The sequence below is a fragment of the Syzygium oleosum genome, unplaced genomic scaffold, assembly GCF_021117445.2.
Source record: "Syzygium oleosum isolate NSW1041296 unplaced genomic scaffold, Sole_v2.1 Sole_v2.17, whole genome shotgun sequence".
Classification (NCBI taxonomy): domain Eukaryota; kingdom Viridiplantae; phylum Streptophyta; class Magnoliopsida; order Myrtales; family Myrtaceae; genus Syzygium; species Syzygium oleosum.
The window spans coordinates 3,971,154-3,992,733 of record NW_026607501.1 but is presented as its reverse complement, the minus strand read 5'-3'; positions in this window follow the sequence as shown (position 1 = coordinate 3,992,733).

Genomic DNA, 21,580 nt, shown 5'->3' with positions numbered 1-21,580 from the left:
CAAACTGATAGACCTATGACAACTTTACTCTCGATTACTTTTCATTAAATTTTACCATCAAATTACTGAGTTATATGACATGTGACAGTTGAAAGGTATACCGGTAGAGTTTTAACCCTCCGTTTATCATATGTGTATCAATTTGTGATTTTTCGTGATATTAATCCAATGTATAGAGAGTAAATTTATCACAAGTGTTTCAGTTTAGGATTTTTCGTGATATTAATCCTAAAGAAAAATTGCGTCGGAGGATGAGTACCCATTCATAAGGTTTTTAAGTTTACGTGTTGTAAAGGAATGTAATGAATGATTAATATAAAAGGAATAGATTTAAGGCTCCATTCATTTTCGGAAAGTGTAATGTTTTTGGAAAATATTTTTCAGGAAGCCATTTTGTAGAAAAATGATAATATTTTCTGGTATTCGGCTGAAACTTAAAAACGAACTAGAAAATGTTTTCCGCCATTTAGTATTTGATTTGATTTTTTAGTTATTTTTTATTTTAAAATTTTTTTTTCAACTTTTTTCTTTTTCTTTCGACGAGGTCAAGCCTCACCAGCCTGTGGCGTGGCTCAAGGTCGCCTGTGGCTGATCGCCGGTGGCACGGCGACGGCTGAGGAAGAAGCAAAAAGGAAAAAAGAAAGAAAGGGAAAGAATAAAATAAAATAATTAAAAACTCGATTTTTTTAAAAAAGAAAAAAATACAAGGAAAATGTGTTTGGTGAGAGAAAGTGCTGGTCTAGAAGTGAAAGAAAGATAATGGAAGCAAAAAATATTTTCCTCACTTATAAACGTGTTTTTTCCATTGATGGAAAATGTTTTCCTTGACTAGTTTAATTTTCACGAACCGAACGCCGAAAAATCTGGAAAACGTTGTCATGGAAATTATTTTTCATGAAAAGAACGAAGCCTAAGATACAATTATATTGTTTGTGCTTTTTCTTGAAAAGTTATAAAGTTACAATATTCAACCTTATGAGATTTTTTAGTCCAAAAAAAAAAAACCTTACGAGATTTTGACGTGAATTACTACATTCAAAAGATGGTTACTAATTCGTCATTTACAATGACCTATAGAAAAATTAGAATCATTGAGGACCATTACTAAGTATTGGTATCTTCATTTACGACAATTTGAGATATTTTACTGCACTAGTGATTAATTATTCGTATTAACATTTTGCTCTGACGAATTCTATATTGTTAAGATGTGATGCACGTGTGAGTTGTGTTAGAAAAATCCAACATCGAAAAATTAGTGTGGTGTAGGACAGTTAATATACATCCTAGTTGGCTCATAACCCATTGACTTAAGCTTTTGAGTAAAAATAGGTTCGACTAAATATGTTAACATGCTCGGACTTGGGCTCTCTCTCGGTGATCTCCCTTAGCGAAAGGTATCGGGCTTCTACTGCGCTCTTCCTGACTTATAGTTAAATGACCAATTTTCGAATGTAATAATTAACTACAAGTACAAACGAGTTACTACCATTACAGTTAAATGACGACCCATAAATTACCGACAAGTGTAACCGATCTTACGATAATTTTATGTAAATTATGATAAATTCGAAAAAACAATAGCTAAACACGGTAATGGTCCCATTTCTCTACTCACCGGACCCTAAAAGTACCATAATAGTGAACGGGTACCTTATTTTATTTACACGTTCGTACGAAAAAATAAGGTACTTATTTATCAATAAAAAAATACTAATTTTGCAACATATTAATCATAAATATCATGACAAAAACTAGATAAATTTCTCATTTGTTTTTTAACTTCAATAGCATCGATGAATTTTTTTTTTGGGTAAAAAGAAAATTTTATATTAAGGTGTCATTTTCTATCTCTAGACTACGAAATTCTACTGCGCTTAGTGCAAATGACGTAAGCAATGACTCAAGTTGAGAAAATCAGGCCCTTGTTGGTGAAATTTTCTTTTCATTAGATTGATAAATGTGTTACAAAGTCTCCCTAGTCCTCAAGGCTAACTCGAATTATTTTTCATTAAATTTCTTTTCCTAATCCTTTTTTTTCTATCATTTTGTGTGATATTCAAAATAAATAATGTCCTCAAATTCGTTTTCTTTTTACCATTATCTTGCCATTGTTTTCTATATTTGAGGACCATATGATCTAAAGTTATAAAACTCGGGATTTAAGCTATCCTATAGATATTGAAAATCAATCGTCTTTTCATCATATACATTGTCGGTTGTATTGCAATTTTCTTGAGTTATCGTAAGCAAATTTTTATAAATATCTCGATTTCGATGTTTGCTTGCTCGTTCAGCCCACCCATGTCTTCGATTGGTGCGTAAAATTTAACATTTGGTTAATGGTGCACTAGCGAAAAACCACCCGCATTCTGCGTGCGCATAAAAAAGTGAAAAGGGTTTATTAAAGAAATAAATTTGTGCGATTTTGAATAATTGCGTGATAAGAAATATTCAACCTTTAAACTTCGAATCTACGAGAGATTCGTGAGACACAAACAAAGCTATGTATGCGATTTTAAAATACCAATTTGACTCACGAATATGTCCACTTTGACCAGAATAACCTTTTAAAATAAATTTGTCGTTTTTTCAAATTAGTCCGGGATATTATATAAGTCAATCAAATTCAAGGCGGCTAATTTGGAACGGAGACCTTCATGAATAATAAAAATATATGCTCGATTTTTTTTTTCTCCAACTTGTTTTTCCATCTCAACCTCGGATTTTGTCCCAACGTTTTCGTCGTTTTTCATTTGTCCACATCGATGTCCCAATCTCATCCCGTTGAATTCTTGAATTCTCGAATTAGAATAAGTGTTTAGATGTCCATTTCTTCCCGGAGGCGTTCTTCCCCATCGTTTTACTCAAATCACCCTTTTGTAAGCATTGGACCAAAATACTCTTCAATTAAAAATTCAACTTTTTAATTGTTCTTCCTTTATCTCATATCTCATTGTGGCAGGATCCCACTCTCCCACCGTAAAAGAATTTCTCCTAAAACAATTATAGACTCTCTTTATGTCTCAAAGATTTAAACGAACTCGTCCGCGCCCCTACCCTGTGTTGAGCCCATCACCGTGCGCCGGCATCATCACCGGCTTTCACACACTATCACAGTTGCGCTTGTCACGCTTCGATCACTCGCCTCTCCCGTCACAGCACGACCGTTGTTCTTCTCCTTGCTTCTACCGTCACAACGAGATCAGTTGCTCTTCTCGCTCAGATCTGAATGTGCGATGGTGACGGTGTGAAAGTCGGGGATAGTGGTGGCGCGCAGTGGTGGCTCGGCATATGGGGGTAGGGGCGAGAGCAAGTCTGGTTCGAACTTTGAGGCATCAAGAGAGTCTGATAATTGTTTTATGAGACATTTTTCTTATGCACCTCTTTGCTCAATTTGGTCGAGCCAAGAAAAAATAGTACTTCGAGTCGTAGCACAAGCATCAACTAATGAGGGTGGGCGACGGAGGAGATAAAAGAGAGAAAAATTGGGAAGTTGAACTTTCATTTGAAGGGTATTTTGGTCCACTATTCAAAGGAAGTTGATTTTAGCAATACCTAGCAATCAACACGCGCGCGCAGATTGTTAGCGTAAGGCTAGTGAGGGCGCGAATGATAATTATTTTGTTTAAGAAATCTATTTCTGGTCAGAAATAAATTTTTCTATTTTTGTTCCTTAGACAAGTTTATGAGCAAAGATATGTGTTTGATAACGACACAAAATTTCCATTCATCGATGGGCAGAAACGGTCGGTTGGCCAGCGGGGGTGGCGGCGGTTTGCCGATTGGTAGGCGATGGCAGTGGTTGGCGGGGGGTGCTCGGCGACGATGGGTGGCTGGCGGGCGTCGGCCGGTGGCTAACGGCGGGGGGTGGCGGCTAGCCGGTGGCGGAAGGTGAGGGCAAGAGATGAGAAGAGTTTTTATTTCTATTTCTGTTTCAGAAATGGAAAAGTAAAATAATTTTACTTCTAATTTATGTTCCAAATATATTTCTGGATTAAAAATTTGTTTCAAAAATAGAAAAATGAAATTGCGTTACCAAATGGATTTCTGTTCCAAAACTGTTTCTTGGAAGAGAAAAATAGAAAAAACAAGGAAACATAACAGTTATCATGCGTGCCCTAATTAGCTAATTTGTGGAGAAATCGGTTACATATAATGCGTATTTACGATGAAATCCATGATAATATATTAGCTCTTTGATTTATTAAAAGGTTATTATAGTCGTATAAAGGATGGACATCAAACTTAGAAGTTTGATTTTACATAATGTAGATCAATATAGGTTAGTCCCCACACATTATCAGGAAAATTACCATAAAAGTCGCAAACCAGTTATATTTGTGCTAATTCAATTTTAAACCTTTCAATTTGGCCAATTTAGTCATAAACATTTTGACGATTTGCCAATTTAGTCATTCCAGTCAATTTTGGCCGAAAATTATAAGATCGTTTTGTCCGTCTCCAAAATAAAGAGTAAGATAATACGATTGAGTCTTTCGGTCAATACTAAACGTGATGGCAAGTTTGGGATTCCATTTTTAAGACTTGATTTTCATTGAATTCACGTTAACTCTCTTTTATTAATTGGTGATAAACATAATCTCAATCATTTTCATGTCATAATCTATAATTGGGGTCATTATCTTCCTTGACTTTTATCGGATTGGAATTCTAGCGTAATACGTTATACGGATCATTCGGATCATTGGGTCAAAAGAAAAAGAAACTTCAACCATCGGATGATTTTTATAAGACTAACTTACGAAAGACCTCAAACTGATACATCCGTGATAAATTAACTTTAAACTAATTTTTTAATCACAAAAAATCCCAAACTGGTACACTTATGATAAATTTACCCTCCATTAAGTTGGAGTAATACCATAAAAACCATAAATTAGTAAATTTGAGACAAACGGAGGCGTAAAACCCTAAATTAGTACACTAATCAACTGTCACGTATCATCCAACTCGGCAATTTACTTGTAAAATTTAACGAAAGCAAACGCAGGGTAAATTTATCACGGGTGTACCGGTTCAGAATTTTTTGTGGTCAAAAAATTAATTTTAAGTAAATTTATTAAAAGTGTACTGATTTAACATTTTCCGTGATATTAACCCCGACTGCAATTGCAATCCCTTTCATTTCTTGACTTTTTCGACTTGAAGCTGGCAGGACTTAGAACGGGTCCAATCCAAGGTCACCAAATTGCTTTTTTGGTCGGGTCAATGTGGCCCCAACCGGGTCATTCAACAGAGCAGACAAAAGAAGATTTTGATGCTTGTTTTCCACTCGTACGCAACGTGAGCGCTGTGTTTCCATCCGGGATCAAACTCCCGTCCTAGGTGAAACTAGGGTTTTTAAGTTAGGTCAAAGTCAAAATAAGTATTCACATCTTTTCTTTGCCTTTTCCTGTAAAGCAAGTCTTGCCTTTTCATGATCAAGGTTTCACTTTGTCTAAACCTAGCAGCCGCCCCCCACCCCAAGATAAAGTATTATATATAGGGCCGAGCGGTTTCAGAGTTGGGCCGGTTGGACCCTGAAATCTAAAACCTACCCGCATAAGATCGGTTTTTTAGATTTTGGAACCTGAAACCGACCATGCGGACTTTGGAATCGAATTTGGACCAATCGCAATGGTCCAATTCGGTTCTAGGATCAGTCCAAGAATCCGGCCGATTCTTTGTTTATTCCTCCTAGTACATATCCATCTTCGACTAAAAAAAGTACATATATATAATAACGTACAATATTTAGAACCGCAATACTTAGCAACAAAACATAGAGATGTAAAACACTAGTAAAAGCCAAACGGAAATCTAAAGCAGGGAATTATCCATCTCATTCCTTAGTCAAGCAAAACGAAAGCCAAAACAATAACATAAATCTTCACTTGCCAAAAGTAACAATATGTAAAATAAAATAAACAATAAAGTTCGAAACACATAATATAAAAGGGACAATGACACAAATAGTCTATGAATTTTGGTCCAATATGTAATGTGGTCCATGAACTTTAATTTATTCAATGTTGTCCCTGAACTTTGGCCGAATGTTCAATATGATCTCTAAACTTATATGAAAATATTCAATGTCGTCCTTCCATTAATTCAAGTTCAAGGACAACATATACTTTAAGGACTAAATTGAATATTTATCAAAAGTCCATGGACCACATTTAAGTTCGGGGACGACATTGCACCTTAGGCTAAAGTTCATAGATCATATTGAACAAATTAAAAGTTCAGAGATCACATTACACGTTGAGCCAAAATTCAAGAACCATTTGTGTCATTTTCCTAATATAAAACATGAATCATAGGACTTCGTTCCTCATTCATCCTAAAAGATTACTTCAAATTTTAACCACCTTAAAACAAAACAAATGGTTTAGGGTCAGTCCAGGATCGATTTGCTGGTTCGGTTTAGTACCCTGACCCTAAAACCAGATTGCATAGTGCCGGCTCCCAATTTTTGGGCTACACTGTTTTCCGCGGGAACCGGACCAAATCGAATTGCACAGTTCCGGTCCTATCCAATTCCACGGTCTACCTTGGACCGGTGCTCACGCAGGTCCTCCTGGCACTAGGGGTGTCAGAACCGAACCGAAAAACAGAACCGAGATACGAACCGAACCTAACCGAACCGAAAATTTCATGCATTTTGGTTCGGTTTCGGTTTCGGTTCGGATAACCAAAATTAACCAATTTTTTTTTTCAATTCGATTTATTTCAGTTCGGTTCGGATCAGTTCGGATCGAACCGAACTGAAATAAGCAATTTGATTTTAGCCCTAAAAAGCCCTATCTCGCCCACTCAGTCGCCCTCTCTCGCGCTCGCATCTCCCTCTCTCCCTCTCCTCCTCGCCGCTCCGCCTCCGAAATTCGCGTCTTCCCCCTCCGACCCCACCACCACCGCCGCCGCATCCTCCGCCGGTCCGCGCGACCGAGCCCTGGGTTTGAGCCGATCGTCTTCTCGCCGGACCCCTCGACCCCCCTCGCGACGAGGCTACCGAGCGGAGGAGGCTCGCCGGCCGGCAGCCCCCTCTCTCTTGGGTGGTGCGGGGGTGGGTGGAGCCCCCGATGCTGTGACCGGATCCCGTCCCCCCCCCTCCCCCCCGACGGTCTGCGGATTTGTTGCCGATTCGGTAAGTTTCGCCCCGTCGCGCGAAAGCCCCCCCTAGATCTCGCGCTTTTTGGGTCTTTGCGGCTTCTTGCTTCCGCCCTTTTTTGTTGAGTGGCTCTTGGTTCCGGTTTTTGGTTAATGGAGGGAGGGTGGCGAGAAATTTTGGGGGGGAAAGGGGGATGGTGGGTCTTGGAATTTGGGAACCGCCGGAGGAGTTGTTGTTCGTAGCGAGCGCGGCGGTCGGATTTTGATTGGTGGGTGTTGTGTTTTTTTGGTCTCTCGGCTGTGTTTTTAGGGAGAAGCTCTTGTGGCGGGTGCGAGTGAACTCGACTTCGATGCTCTTACTTGTGGGTTCGAAAAAAATAAAAAAAGGAGAAGAAACAGAAAACTGATCCGAACCGAACTGAACCGAACCGAACCAAATCAGTTTTTCGGTTCGGTTTCAATTCGGTTCGAGCGAGTTTCGGTTCGGTTCAGGGGTGCTTCCTTAACGGTTCAGGTTGGTTCGGTTTTTCAAGAAAACCGAACCGAACCGAACCGAACCGTTTACAGCCCTACCTGGCACCGCTGTGACCTGCCGGCTTGGGCCTCTTGAGGCACCCGTAGAGGCTGGAGAAGATCGCCATCGGTTGCTCAAGACATGACATTGGCGGATTGGGGCCCCTGGTCGCTCGGACCAAAGATGGTGGCTACGCGCGTGTGGATCGCGGGACGGTCCGACGAGAGGAGGTCGAAGTTGAATTTCCAAGCGAATCGTCCACGCTGGAAGAGTTGTTAGTAGTCAAAGAGGTTGTGCCTTCGAAGCTTCGCATAAATGGAACATGACGAGACGACGCGTGTGGGAGTTGGTGGTTGACTTGACCTTGACCACTCATTACCTTCCAGGAAAACACACTCCCACTCATAAATTTGCTTTTAATTTAATTTATTTAGACTCTATTTATTTCTCGAAAAATATATAATTTTAAAAAATAATTTTTTTATATTAGTTGAAATAATTAGTCAATAAAAAATAATTTGGTTAATACCACGAAAGACTGAAAATTAGTACATCTGTGACAAATTTACCCCAAACTAATTTTTTGACCACCAAAAACCCCAAATTGGTACATCTGTGACAAATTTATCCCAAACTAATTTTTTGACCACAAAAAAATCCCAAATTGGTACATTTGTGATAAATTTACCCTTCATTAGTATCCATTAAATTGGATTAATACCCAAAAAAATCACAAATTAATACACCTGTGACAAACAAAGGGTAAAACCCAAAACCGGTATATCTGTCAACTGCAGCGTGTCATTTAACAAAGCAATTTGTCAATAAAATTTAACGAAAACTTATGGGGGTAAATTTGTCACAAGTATACCAGTTTGAGGTTTTTTGTGATAAAAAAATTAGTTTAGGGTAAATTTGTCACAGACGTACCGGTTTGGGGTTTTTCGTGGTATTAACCCAAAATAGTTTCATCATCAATAATAATTTATGTCTAAACATTTTTGTGGACGGTAAAATATTTTACGTTAATTCATTTTGTAAGCGATACAAGTGATCATTTTTAAGAAAATGTTGTTCAAATTCTTTTATTTTTCGCGAAACAAATACACCATGAATTGATAATGAGTAAAAAAAGTTTACGTGGTCCTGAAGGCTCACTCAATTTCTTTTCCAATAGTATTTTTCTTATTTAAGTGATGACTTTTTTGCTTAAGCCTCATTTTAAATAAAAGTTGTGTGTGTATAAAAAATGACAAAAAAAAAAAGATTAGTAAAGAAATAATGTCGTGCTATTTATGGTATAAATTGTACAAGAGCGATCTAAATAATTACATGATAAAAAATAGGAAAAATTATTCGATTAGTTCTAAACTTATTGTACGAATGCCAGTTCAAATTTAAACATTTCAGTTTGGCCAATTTAATACTAAATCTTTGTATGAAATTTCGATGTAGCTCTTCGGTTAATTTTTGCCGGAAATTACTAACTTTGACAGTCTAGTTGTTGCTGGCCGTGCTACGTGACACACTTCCACGTCAGCAATTTCCGGCAAATTGACTAGAAGGGCTATATTGGAATTCAACGTAAAAGTTTATGACTCAATTGAAAAAATTAAAATGTTTATGATTAAATTGATATTTGACAAATATGTTTAAGATTGATTGAACAGTTTCCCCTCAAGAAAATGTTTAAACCAAACTTCGAATCCACAAAAGATTGGTGAGATATTAGAGAAGCTATGTGTGTGATTTTAAAACACCATCTTTGAATATTGCTTATTATATTCCCATCATGAATAGGTCCACTTCGATTGACATTAGTTTTTTGGAAGTAGATGGACATTAGTTTGAAAAGTCAGATCAGAATAACCTTTTAAATGAAATTGTCATTTTTAAAGGGTTAATACCATGAAAAACCTCAAACTGATATATTTGTGACAAATTTACCTCAAAATAATTTTTTTATCATAAAAAACCCTAAACTGGTACACCTGTGATAAATTTACCCAAAACTAATTTTTTTGCTACCAAAAAATCCAAATTGATATACTTGTGATAAATTTACCATGCTTTAAATTGGATTAATACCACGAAAAATCATAAATTGATAAATCTGTGATAAATAGAGAGGTAAAACTCTAAACTGGTATACTCGTCAATTGCCACGTATCATCCAACTCAGCAATTTGACGGTAAAATTTAACGGAAACTAACAAAGGGTAAATTTGTCATAGGTGTACTAGTTTAGGATTTTTTGTGGTAAAAAAATTAGTTCGGAGTAAATTTGTCACAGGTGTATTAGTTTAGAGTTTTTCGTGGTATTAACCCTTAATATATTTTTCCATCATGAATAGGTCCACTTCGACAGACATTAGTTTTGGGAAATTCCAAATAAGGACCCGAAGTGCCCTCATTTTCTCAAATAAGGACATGAAGTGGACTTTATGTCAAATAAGGACCTGAAGCGCTCTCTTTTTCTCAAATAAAGGCCTGAAGTGGTTATAACAATTTTAAATAAAGGCCTCACTCCACCGGCTAGCCAAATTTTCTGGCCAATCAACGGCATTTTCGTCCAAAAATAATTTTAATATAAATTGTAATTAAATTAAATCAAAAATTTTAAAAAAAAAAACAAGGGAGGGTTGGGAGGGCTGGCAGCCCTCGCCCGCCTATGGCCGTTGCCCCATTGCCGGTGGGGCGGCGACCATGGCCAGCGGGGTCGTTGGCGCTTCAACGAGGGCCGGCGACCCTCGCTAGATATGGGAGAGGCTCGCCCAACCCTCTCGGTTCTGGCGAGGGCCTGGTGGCCCTCGCCTCTAGTTGGCGAGGGTTGTCGGCCCTTGTTGAAGCGCCGGCGACCCTGCCAAACATGGCTGCCGAACCACCGGCGATGGGGCGGCGGCCACAAGCGAGGGAGGGCTGGCCCTCCCCCTGTTTTTTTTTTATAGTTTTTTTTGGAAAAAAAAAACACAAAAGGAAAGAAAGAAAGAAAAAAAAGAAAAAAATTAAAAGACAAAAATGCCCTTGACTCTGGTAAGGTCATACCCTATTTTGAGACTAAGGGTGCGCATGAATACCATTCTGTACCCGGGAACTATTTCTGAACAGAAATGATTTTTTTTTATTCTGTGCCCGGAAACAATTTCTGAGTATTTGAAGGCGTTTGATAAACTGTCCAAAATTTCTATTCCTAGAGTAGAAAAGAACAGAAATGCGTTTGGTAACTACACAAAATTTCTGTTCCCAAATAATATTTTAATAATATTTTGAATTGTTTAATTTTTTTTTCTTTCTACCATTTTCTTCTTTGGCCATGGCCGGTCGCCGGCGACCGGCCATAGCTCAGGGCCGGAGAGGGCGTCACGGCCCTCGCCGGCCGCCGGCGGAGGCAGAGGCGAGGGCGAGGGCTGGACCCTCGCCGCCTGGGCAAGGCCGACCTCGCCTTCACGACCGACGGCGAGGCTCAGCCTTGCCTGATCTGGGCGAGGGCGCCTCGCCCTCGCCGGCGAGGGCCGTGACGCCCTCGCCGGCCCTGGGCTGTGGCCGGTCCCCGGCGGCAGGCCCAGCCCAGGGAAGAACAACACAAAAATAAGAAAAGAAAAAAAAAAGAAAAAGAAGAAAAAAAACTGATTCTCAAAATTGTGCCGAGAAACAAGAAGCAACTTTTTTTTACTTCTTGTTTCTCTTCCAAAACTGTTTCTCGGCACAAATTTTTGCAAAAATGTGCCCGGGAACAAAAAGTTTACCAAACGTATTGCTGTTCCCAAACTATTTCTGAGAACAAAAGACAGAAATTTTTACTGTTTGGCACGTTGCCAAACGGGCCCTAAGATAGCCACTTCAGACCATTTTTTGATACAAGGTTCACTTCAAGTTCTTATTTGGAAAAATGAGGACACTTCATGTCCTTATTTGATACAAGATTCACTTCAGGTCCTTATTTAAGAAAATGAGAGCACTTTGGGTCCTTATTTGAAATTTTCCCTTAATTTTTTAAGAAGTAGGTCGACATTAGTTTGAAAAGTCAGATCAGAATAATCTTTTGAATCAAAATTGTCATTTTTTTTAAAATTAGTCTGGGACATAACGTAGGTTCATTAAATTAAAGGTGCCTAATTTGGGTCGGAGACCTTTATGAATAATAAAATATATGCTCAATTGTTTTTTTTTTCTCAAAGTTATTTTTCCATCTCGACCTCCGATTTGCCCCCATGTTTTCGTCGTTTTTCATTTGTCCACCTCCATGTCCCATTCTTATCCCGTTGAAATCTCGAATTCTCGAACTAGAATAAGATTTAGATGTACATTTCTTCCGGGAGGCGTTCTAACCCACTTTTTTACACTAAAATCATCCATTTGTTAGCCATGGACTAACAAACCCTTTAATTAAAAATTTAACTTTTTAATTATACTTCTTTATCTCATCGCGGCCGGATCACTCTCCCACCATGAGAGAATTTCTCATAAAAAATTACAAACTCTCTTGATGCCTCAAAAATTCAAACACACTCGTCGTCGCCCCTTACCCATGTCGAGTCCACCACCGCACGCCACCATCGCCATTGCATGCGTTGCGCATCAATCACTCGCCTCTCCTGTCACAGCAGGACCATTGCTCTTTCTCCTCGCCTCTACCGTCACAGTAGGACCGTTGCTCTTCTCTCTCGGATCCGAAGCGCGTTGCGTGCGGTGGTGACGATGTGAAAATCAGGAATAGTGGTGGCAAGTAGTGGTGGTTCGGCATGGGGGTAGGGGCGTGAATGAGTCTCGTTGAAACTTTGAGGTATCAACAGAGTCCAATAATTATTTGATGAGACATTTTTTCTTACACACCTCTTTGCTCTTCTTGGTCAAGCCAAAAAAAAAAGTTACTTCAAGTCATAACAGTAACATGAGATAAGAACTCCAGAAGTGCCAATAATTTTGTATGGCGTTCACTTTATTACATAAATTTTTTTCAAATCATTTAAATGCCACTTAAAAATAAAAACGTTCACTTGAGTGTCAACTTTAATTTGAGTCGCTAGTAATCCGACATGACATTTTTTTATTAATTTCTCAGTTCAATGTGGCTCGTCGGCATGCCTAGTCAGCATATATAGCCCAAAATGACGTCGTCTATGTTTTTTGCCCCAAAATATATACCCTAAATTGCAACTTATAAGGGAATTCCCAAATTGACCGTAACCGCAAATCGAAATCCCATTCGATTTGCCCCTAATGCAGATGGACAACTCGATAGACCAATGCATATTTCCAACTCCAAAGTTCTTTTGTCGTCTCTGTCACTTGACCACTGAGAGCTCTAGTATGATCCTCGTGAACTTCCCTGCGAACCGGTTGTTGCTCAGATCCAGCTCGAAGAGCTCCTTCAAGTTTCGCAACTTCCGCAGTACTCTGCCATAGAAGTGGTTAGAGTCGATGTGGAAGAGGGCGAGGTACTCGGAAATGTCATTGTGGTTGAAGTCCATGTCGGCGACGGTGCGGACGCTGGGGTTGTCGGGGGCAGGGGAGCAGAATACGCAAGAGTAGTTGCAGATGAAGGGGGCCGACCCAATTGGCGGTGAAGTTGCTGGGGCCGGAGCTGATGGCCTTCTTCAGGGTTGGGAGGGCGACATAGGCGATGCGGAGGCAGGGGTTCTCGAAGGAGATGGATGGGTCGAAGACGATGCTCTCGCGGCGGTCGCCGAGCTTGTTAAGGTAATGGAGGAGGTGGCGGTGCTTGGCGTGGTGGGTGGTGGCTCTATGGGCAGCGATGGAGAGGATGGTGAAGGAGGAGGAGAAGACGAAGAAGATAGCAAATAGAGAGAGAGAGAGAACGAACGACAAAAGAACTTTGGAGCGAACGATGTTGTTTTACACAACCCAGCCACGTTGGCTTGTTCGACGTTGTTTTATCTGTCCACGTGGACTGGTTTTTTTTTTTTAAATGCCGTCTCAAATAAAATTTTTAATTATAAAGCAACGTAATTTTTTGTTAGAATTTCTCGCTGGAGGCACTCAAGTGATCCTTTATTCTTCGATTTGGCACTTTAGTGAGCCGGCAAAAATTTTTGGTACTAAAATAAGTATCGTATGAAATTTTTGACTCTTCTAGTGTCCTTATTACTAAAGCATCAATTAATGAAGGTGCACGAGTGAGGAGACAAAGAGAGAGAAATTACAAAGTTGAATTTTCAATTGAAGGGTATTTTGGTCTACTGTTCACAGGGGGGGGGGGGTGATTTTAGCAATAGAGGGGTAAAAACAATGCCCTCCCTGAAAGTAGATATTTCAGGGCTAGTTCCCTGTGGTGAGCTTCTATATAGCAATAAAAATGATCTAGATGCCGCATGGGATACTCAATGCCGGACTAATTTTCATTGGACGTGACGGTCTCTCGCTTTACCCATATCAGAAAAATTAACGGGATTACACATCGACATAGTTACCGAAGATACGGCATTGAGTAAGAGAGAAAAAGACGCGCGTTCTGTCGAAATCACCCTTCAATGAAGAGGGCACATCAAAGAAAACCGCAAGTCTTGCACAAAAGAAAAGATAAAGAGTACAACGAATTTTCGGGATTTCATTTTCAGACTAAATTTTCATTGAATTCACCATGAATATTTGACTTTCTTCTATTAATAGGTGATAAAAAAAATCTCAATCGTTTTCACGTGATGAACTATAATTGTGGTGTCTTTATTCCCTTGACTTTTGTAGGTTTGGAATTCTCGAGTCTTCATGGAAACCATCGACTTCAAGCTGGCAGGATTTAGAACGCGTTCGATCCAAGATCACCATTCATGGAACATCAATAATTATTATAGAAATCCTGTGGTCTAGTCCAGCAAATCACGAAATCTTATGCCGTGTTAGCATCGGGAGAATTACCAATTCAGTCATAAACTTATAATACGGTCTTCATTTTCTAATATTTTGGCTGCTACGTTGTTTCCATGGAGATTGATTTGACCAAATGAAAAAAAAAAAAAGAGAGATAGACAGACGATGGTTTGGATCAAATACAAGAGATGCGATAAACAACGATCCGGGTGCGAGTCCGGTACTTAAAATAATTAGCTAATGAAAAATATTTTTATTATTGACAATAATGCATGTTTAAATATTTCAGTGGACAACGAAAATACTTTTAGCTTGCAAATTTTTATAAGCGATTACTTTTAGGAAAGTATTTTTTCAACTATTTATTTTTCCCAAAACAAATGCGATCTTAATTTTTATTGAATTGATGCCGAATCTTTGGCTCTCTTTATATATAAAACCGGCGGTAAACACGACCTCAATCACTTTTGTGTCATAAATTATAATTACGGTCGTTTTGATCTCTGATTTTTATACGATTGAGCTCAGAACTCGTTGGATCCAAAATCACCACCAACGCTTTTTGGGTCGGGTCACTGTATGGCCAAAACGGGGTGAATCGCATAAAACAAGGGAAAGACTTGACGTTTGTCTCCGCTCGTACGCAAACTCGAAGCTGTTTTTTCAAGGATCTTGACTTTTCTTCTAATCCAAATCGACCAATTCAAGCTCCGGTCCTAAATAAAATAAGGGTTTTTTAGCTAGGTCAAAGTCAAACCAACAATTTAATATTTTTCTTTGACTTTTCCTTACGAAAGTTGTACCGAACATAGACCAGAGGATTCAGCACAGAGCACGCATCTTCTTTTATGATCAAGGTTTTTCACTTTGTCAGAACCTAGCCGCCGCCGCCGCCGGCGCCCCCCCCTAAAAACAGAGATGACACATGAAATTCGTGTGATCATTAGAGAAAACTAATAGAGAGGATTTTGAATTTGAGTTAATATTACGAAAAATTTTAATTTAATATATTTATGATAAATTTATGTAAAATTAATTTTTTGACCACCATAAATCCCAAATCCCAAATCGGTACACCTGTGATAATTTTATCCTCTACTAGTTTCCGTTAAATTTTATAGTCAAATTTTTGAATTTGACGACACGTGGCAGTTGACGGGTGTACTGGTTTGAAATTTTCGTGCCTCTAAATCTTATAGGCGTGGCCTTTTATAGGCACGAATACAGACATTTTTACAAACGACAACACAAACGATCAATTATTGGCGAAGTTCTAGAAATCACCAATAATTTGACACTTCTCGACCGGCCATAAAGGCTTTTACAATTGACAAATGACAAGGAAATCTCTGACAAGCGAAAATAAAGACTGACAAGCGACACATACGACTTTTACAGACGATTGAAACAACTTTAAACGACGGTTTTTCTTATTGCTACAGTGTTGCTACAGAGCCAGACAGTGTCGAACAATGTATGAACAGTAATCTTTCGAAAATTGGGCTGATTTTTCAAACACGACGAGCTGATTTTTTTCAACACGCTTGGCAAGGCTTCAGAGATCATATTTATGGATGGCTTCCTCAGTGTTGTCATCATTAGAGCTCTTCGAACTACCTCCGTCATTTTGTCTCCTGTAATTCTTGAGGATTCGTTCAATTTTCACGAACTCTAGGCCCACGTCTTCATGAAGTTTCGAAGACTTTTGTTTTTTTTTTTTGTGAAGACTCTGGAACGTCTGCAGAACTTGAGGCGATATTAGTGGAACTTGATGGCATACGTGGCTGAGAAAAATTCTCTAATTGCAATGACATATTATCTTTGTCATCGTCTAGACTGAGTGCTAGTTGTAGCTCACTGTAATCATATGGGTTTTGTGATAATGGTCCTCCCCATGGATCTTGTAACTAAGAGGCTTGAGATGAAGACGGGGCCTCTTGAGATGAGGATGAGGCAGCTTTATTCGAAGCAGCAACAGCATCCATATCTGCTTGCATATCTATGCCATAATATTGTCCCAATGCTATATCAATTATCACCTGATAGTTGTGATCAGCTGGATGATCCCAAGACATGTTGCTAGAACTGGCTGGCCATACTTCTGGTGGTATCACGTAGTTGTATTGACATATAAATCTCTGGAGTTCTCTACATTCCTAGGGAAGTGCCGAGATTTTGCATGGAAGAGTTTTGTAGAACTTTTCTAGAACTGGCTGAGATTTGTAGGGAGTTACTCCTACATCAGATGGAGTTTTGCTCACGTCTCCATTTGGACGAATAAAAACCTGTGGCCTGCTAAACAGAACTGTTGTATGCAACTCTGGATTGGGTCTACAGGCTCTAAGCTGCTCCTGAAACATCCATTTTCAAGCTCTCAATGGTTTGAACCAATTAAGCATGTCACCCAAATGCTTAAACTTCTTTTCTCCCGAGAGAATTCTACCAATAATGAAGATACTTCTGGTTGTTGGAAATTCAATGGCTATGTAATAAAGATTGAACAAATACCAATAAAACCACTTGAATTCCTTTGGGAATTCGTCTTCAAGATTGAGGGATATAGGATGAATGAAAGGATATTCTGGATACAGCCCGCTGGGTCTGAGACTTAATCCTCCGAACCTGCTGAAAATTAGCAGTTGATATTTTCACATTAACGATGGCATATTTTCGTAAAGGGTGTTGTTCTGGATGTATTCAAGAACTTCTGGCGGGTACTGCCTGCTTGGCCAAGAAGGTTTCATCTTGGTGGGTTTGAATCCACCGAACGGATTTCGCGATACATATATGTTTATGGATGAAACTGGTGCAGCAAATTCTTTTGGCCTGGATAAGAAATCAGCAAGCACATTCTTTTTTCTTGCTATATGCTTGGTTTCAAAGGAATATTTTGAAAACCATTTCACCCATCTGAGGAGTTGAGGATGAGGAATTTTCTTTTGTTTGAACTTCTGCATCTGGGAGAATGAGGATATATCTAGTTCCACTAGAAAATGATGTCCAATAAGGTGAAATTCAAACTTCTTGATGCCATATTTTACCGCCAATATTTCCTTGAAGGTTGAGTGATAATGCATTTCACTTGGCGTAAATCTTTACTTTTGTGTCCACAGATCTTACGCTTGCCATCAATTTCTTCGAATAAAACAGCAGCCCAATATTCATCGCTTACATCTATTTGCAAGACTTTTTTTTCAGTAGAAGGGATTTGCAGAGGAGGGAGACGCTACAAAATTTCTTTAATGCGTTTGACTGATTTATTCTGCTGAGGTCCCCATGAAGGGGAGTCCTTTTTTAGCATCTGCTGTAGTGGACTCACCAAGTTGGTGATTTTTGGAACAAAGTCTCTGAGATAATTGACTATCCCAAGAAACTTTTAGATCTGTTTGAGAGAAAGATTTTCATGAGAAAATTTCTGCAATTCTTCAGCAATATGGGGACCGGGATAATATGTCCCGTCCTTAAGATTCATTCCGAGAAATTCAATCTCGCATTGGCCAATAATCATCTTCTTTTGGGATAGTATGATGCCATATTTCTGGACCAGTTCAGCAAATTGGCTTAGCAATTTATAATGAAAATCCTCATCAGGTCTGTAGAAGAGGATGTCATCAATGTAAATTTGGGTATTGGCCAAAATATGTTGAAAGATTATGTACATAGCTTTCTGGAATAATGAAGGAGTTGTTTTAAGACTAAAAGAAAGCACCATCCACTGGAAGTGCTGATTGAGGATACAAAATCCAGTTTTGTGCCTGCCATCTGGATGAATTTCCAATTGCCAGAATCTAGCTTTGAGGTCAAATTTGGAATAGACCTTAGCTTGAGTAAGACTGGAGAATAATGAATTCTGGTGGGGTAATGAGAACTTATTATCTTGGAGGAATTGGTTGAGTGGCTGGTCATTGATGACTAACCTCATTTTCCCTCTGTTTTGCTCAGATCGTTTATTCACGCAGAATGCTTCACAAGACCACTGAGAATCGGATGGCTTGATTAATTTTTGGTGAAGTACGTATGAGCAATCCTTTTGGGCTAATATCAAATGATCTGGATTCATTCCCGAATGAGTTGCTTTGGTGGAATTGATATCTTCATTTTTCTTGAAAGGTAAATAGATGAAAAAGTCAAGATTTTTCTACAAAGGGTTTGGACATTTTAGGACAAAGTCTATATGAGATTCTGCACATGCTCCAAGAAGGGTTTGGATAATAGGATCTAGTATATGCATATGGATGGCAAAAATTCGTTGGATATCCACAAACTCTTTAAATTGTCCTTTGAACCGAAGTCCATTAGACAAAATTCTAAGTTTGGAAATCTGGGTCAGAATATTCCATCCAATGATGATATCTTTGTCTAGTGAACTAGAACCAAGGATTTTAGTGGTGAGGGAACACTGTGGGAAGAATTAAAGGGTAATGGGTTTGCTTCGGACTCTTGTAGCAAAAGTGTCTCCAGAAGCAGAATTAAAATACCAGATGTATGAAGTCCAGTATTCTTCTGGAATAATTTTTGTGTCAAGAATCGAAGTACTGGCTCCAGTATATTCAAGGGCTATAATAGAAATGGGTTTAGCATATTTTGAAAGATAGATTTTATGGGAAAATAGGGAAGGGTGGAAGGAGTGTATCTACAAAGGTCTTGGATTGTAGGAAGTTTTGGATTTTCGAAAAAAAAGGAGTAAACTTGTCACGCCTCGGACCCTCGAGCGCGTAGACATCCTTCCTTGGTCGTGGAATTGCGACGTCCCAGGACGCGTCACTGACCCATTCATTTTAAATTTCAATTAAACGCAAGCGGAAGCAATCATAATCCACCCAATAACAACAACAGGGATAGTTAAGAAAACACACCTCAATATATACAACATCATCAACAATATATCGGGTTAGCATATTACAAGTCCGCTACGCAAACCTTCCCAATTACAACTACAAAAGGGCAAAAGGACACTATAAGTGTCATAACTTGTGTACGGAGATCACTTTGGTGCCATAACTTTTTTTCGGATCACTTTGGTGCCAAGTCGGAGGAAAAACGATCACTTAAGTGTCATAAGTTTTTTTTGGATCACTTCAGTGCTAAAATTTTTGAAAAACAATCACTTAAGTGCTAAAATTTTTTAAAAACGATCATTTAAGTACTAAAATTTTGAAAAACGATCACTTAAATGCCAATCTCCGGCGAGCCACGTCAGCTTCAGAAATTAATAAAAAAAATGCCAAGTCGGATTTCCGGCGAAAAATTGTGTACGGCACCGGAGTTGGCACTTAAGTGATCGTTTTTCAAAAATTTTAGCACTTAAGTGATCATTTTTCAAAAATTTTAGCACTAAAGTGATCCAAAAAAAACTTATGGCACCAAAGTGAGTGCCGTACACAAGTTATGGCACTTATAGTGTTCTTTTGCCACTACAAAAGATAGGGGGTTAACCTAGCTCCTTTATCTACGAAGGTAACCTCAAAAAGTGTTCCCCCTCAAAACAGCCGGTTTCCATGGAACACAACGCGTACTCATACCTAAGCACCTGAAAAATGGTTAACAATAACGAATGAGATAAATCTCAGTAAGTTAACGACCTAAACCTCGGTTAGAAAGTCAACTCGCTTCGGGCGCTCCTAAACATGCAGCAACCTATCGATGGCAGATCAATATCAAAGCATCCCCTGCTTTGCCTTAACTATAAACACTAGTAGGTTACCCAGGCCAGCATAAACAAACATGCCATTAAACAATCACAGGCATTCTTACCTTGCCTTGGCACACATACACGCCCTGCATATAATACACCAACATGTGCAATCATAATGCAACAAGCATACAATACAATCAGAACACGCTCAGTAATTCTTATGTACAAGGTATCCACACGGGTCCTGATTATGAAGTAAAACCGTTTTGGGCCGTCCCATACCGTGCCTCACAATTTCATCTCATAATCAAGCGCAATGCAACATACTCTTTTACGCGAGTTCCGATTACTATGACCTCACAGAGCCACAGTACAACCCGCGTTACTCGCATCATGTTGGCCCTCACTAACCATCATAACTCCGCAATTGCTCCAATGAGCATATAATAAGATCACATGATTGCATAAACCAGAGGCATATCATAGTGCATAAGCAGGCACAACATCAATTTAATAATCCAGACGCATATAATTATCACTTTCAAGCACAATGCATTCATACATGCACGTTCCACTCATAATAGTCCAGATTATTAAACGACCACTCAGGGCCACAACCGAACCCCCGCCGGTGTCTTCCGACATAACCGGGCATCGTCCCGCTCCGTCGGGTACGGCAACCTCTGGAACCCCCGCCCAAACGGCATTCCATAAGGAGCATAGGTCCGGCCTCAACCGCGACACGGTATCGTCTAGAACCCCCGCCTAGACGGCATCCGAACCCCCGCCGGGCATCGTCTAGAACCCTCATCTAGACGGACTTTCATGTGACCATGCAGGCACACCAACCACTCAAGCCAATTCTTTATCTTTGAATTTAGCCAATGCAATAGGGTATATGATATGCTATTTTCGGCAAAAGTACACTAGAAGTGCCATAACTTGTATACGGAGATCACTTTGGTGCCATAACTTTTTTTCGGATCACTTTAATGACAAGTCGGAGGAAAAGAGATCACTTAAGTGCCAATTTGGCCGGAAATCCGATGTGGCATTTTTTATTAATTTTTTACGCCGACGTGGCTCGCCGGAGGATGAGTCAGCGTGTACAGTCAGCATTTTTTATTTTAAATAATTTTTTTCCAGCGTGTACAGTCAGCATTTTTTATTTTAAATAATTTTTTTCCTTTTTTTTTCCTCTTCTTTCCTTTTTCATTTCTTTTCTTTTTTTTTCTTTCTTTTCTTTTTTTTTCTTTCTTCCCCTCGCCGGCCAGTTGCCGGTGGCCGGCTTGGCCACCGGCGAAGCCCGGGAAGGGCTGGACGAGGGCGGCCTTGCCCATGGCCGACGAGGGCTACCCTCGCCGGCGTTAGGCAAGGGAAACCCTCGCCTGGGCAGGCGAGGGTCGCCCACGCCCGACTCAGGCGAGGGCGACCCTCGCCCGCCCAGGCGAGGGCTTCCCTCGCCCGACGCCGTCGATGGTCGCCCTCCG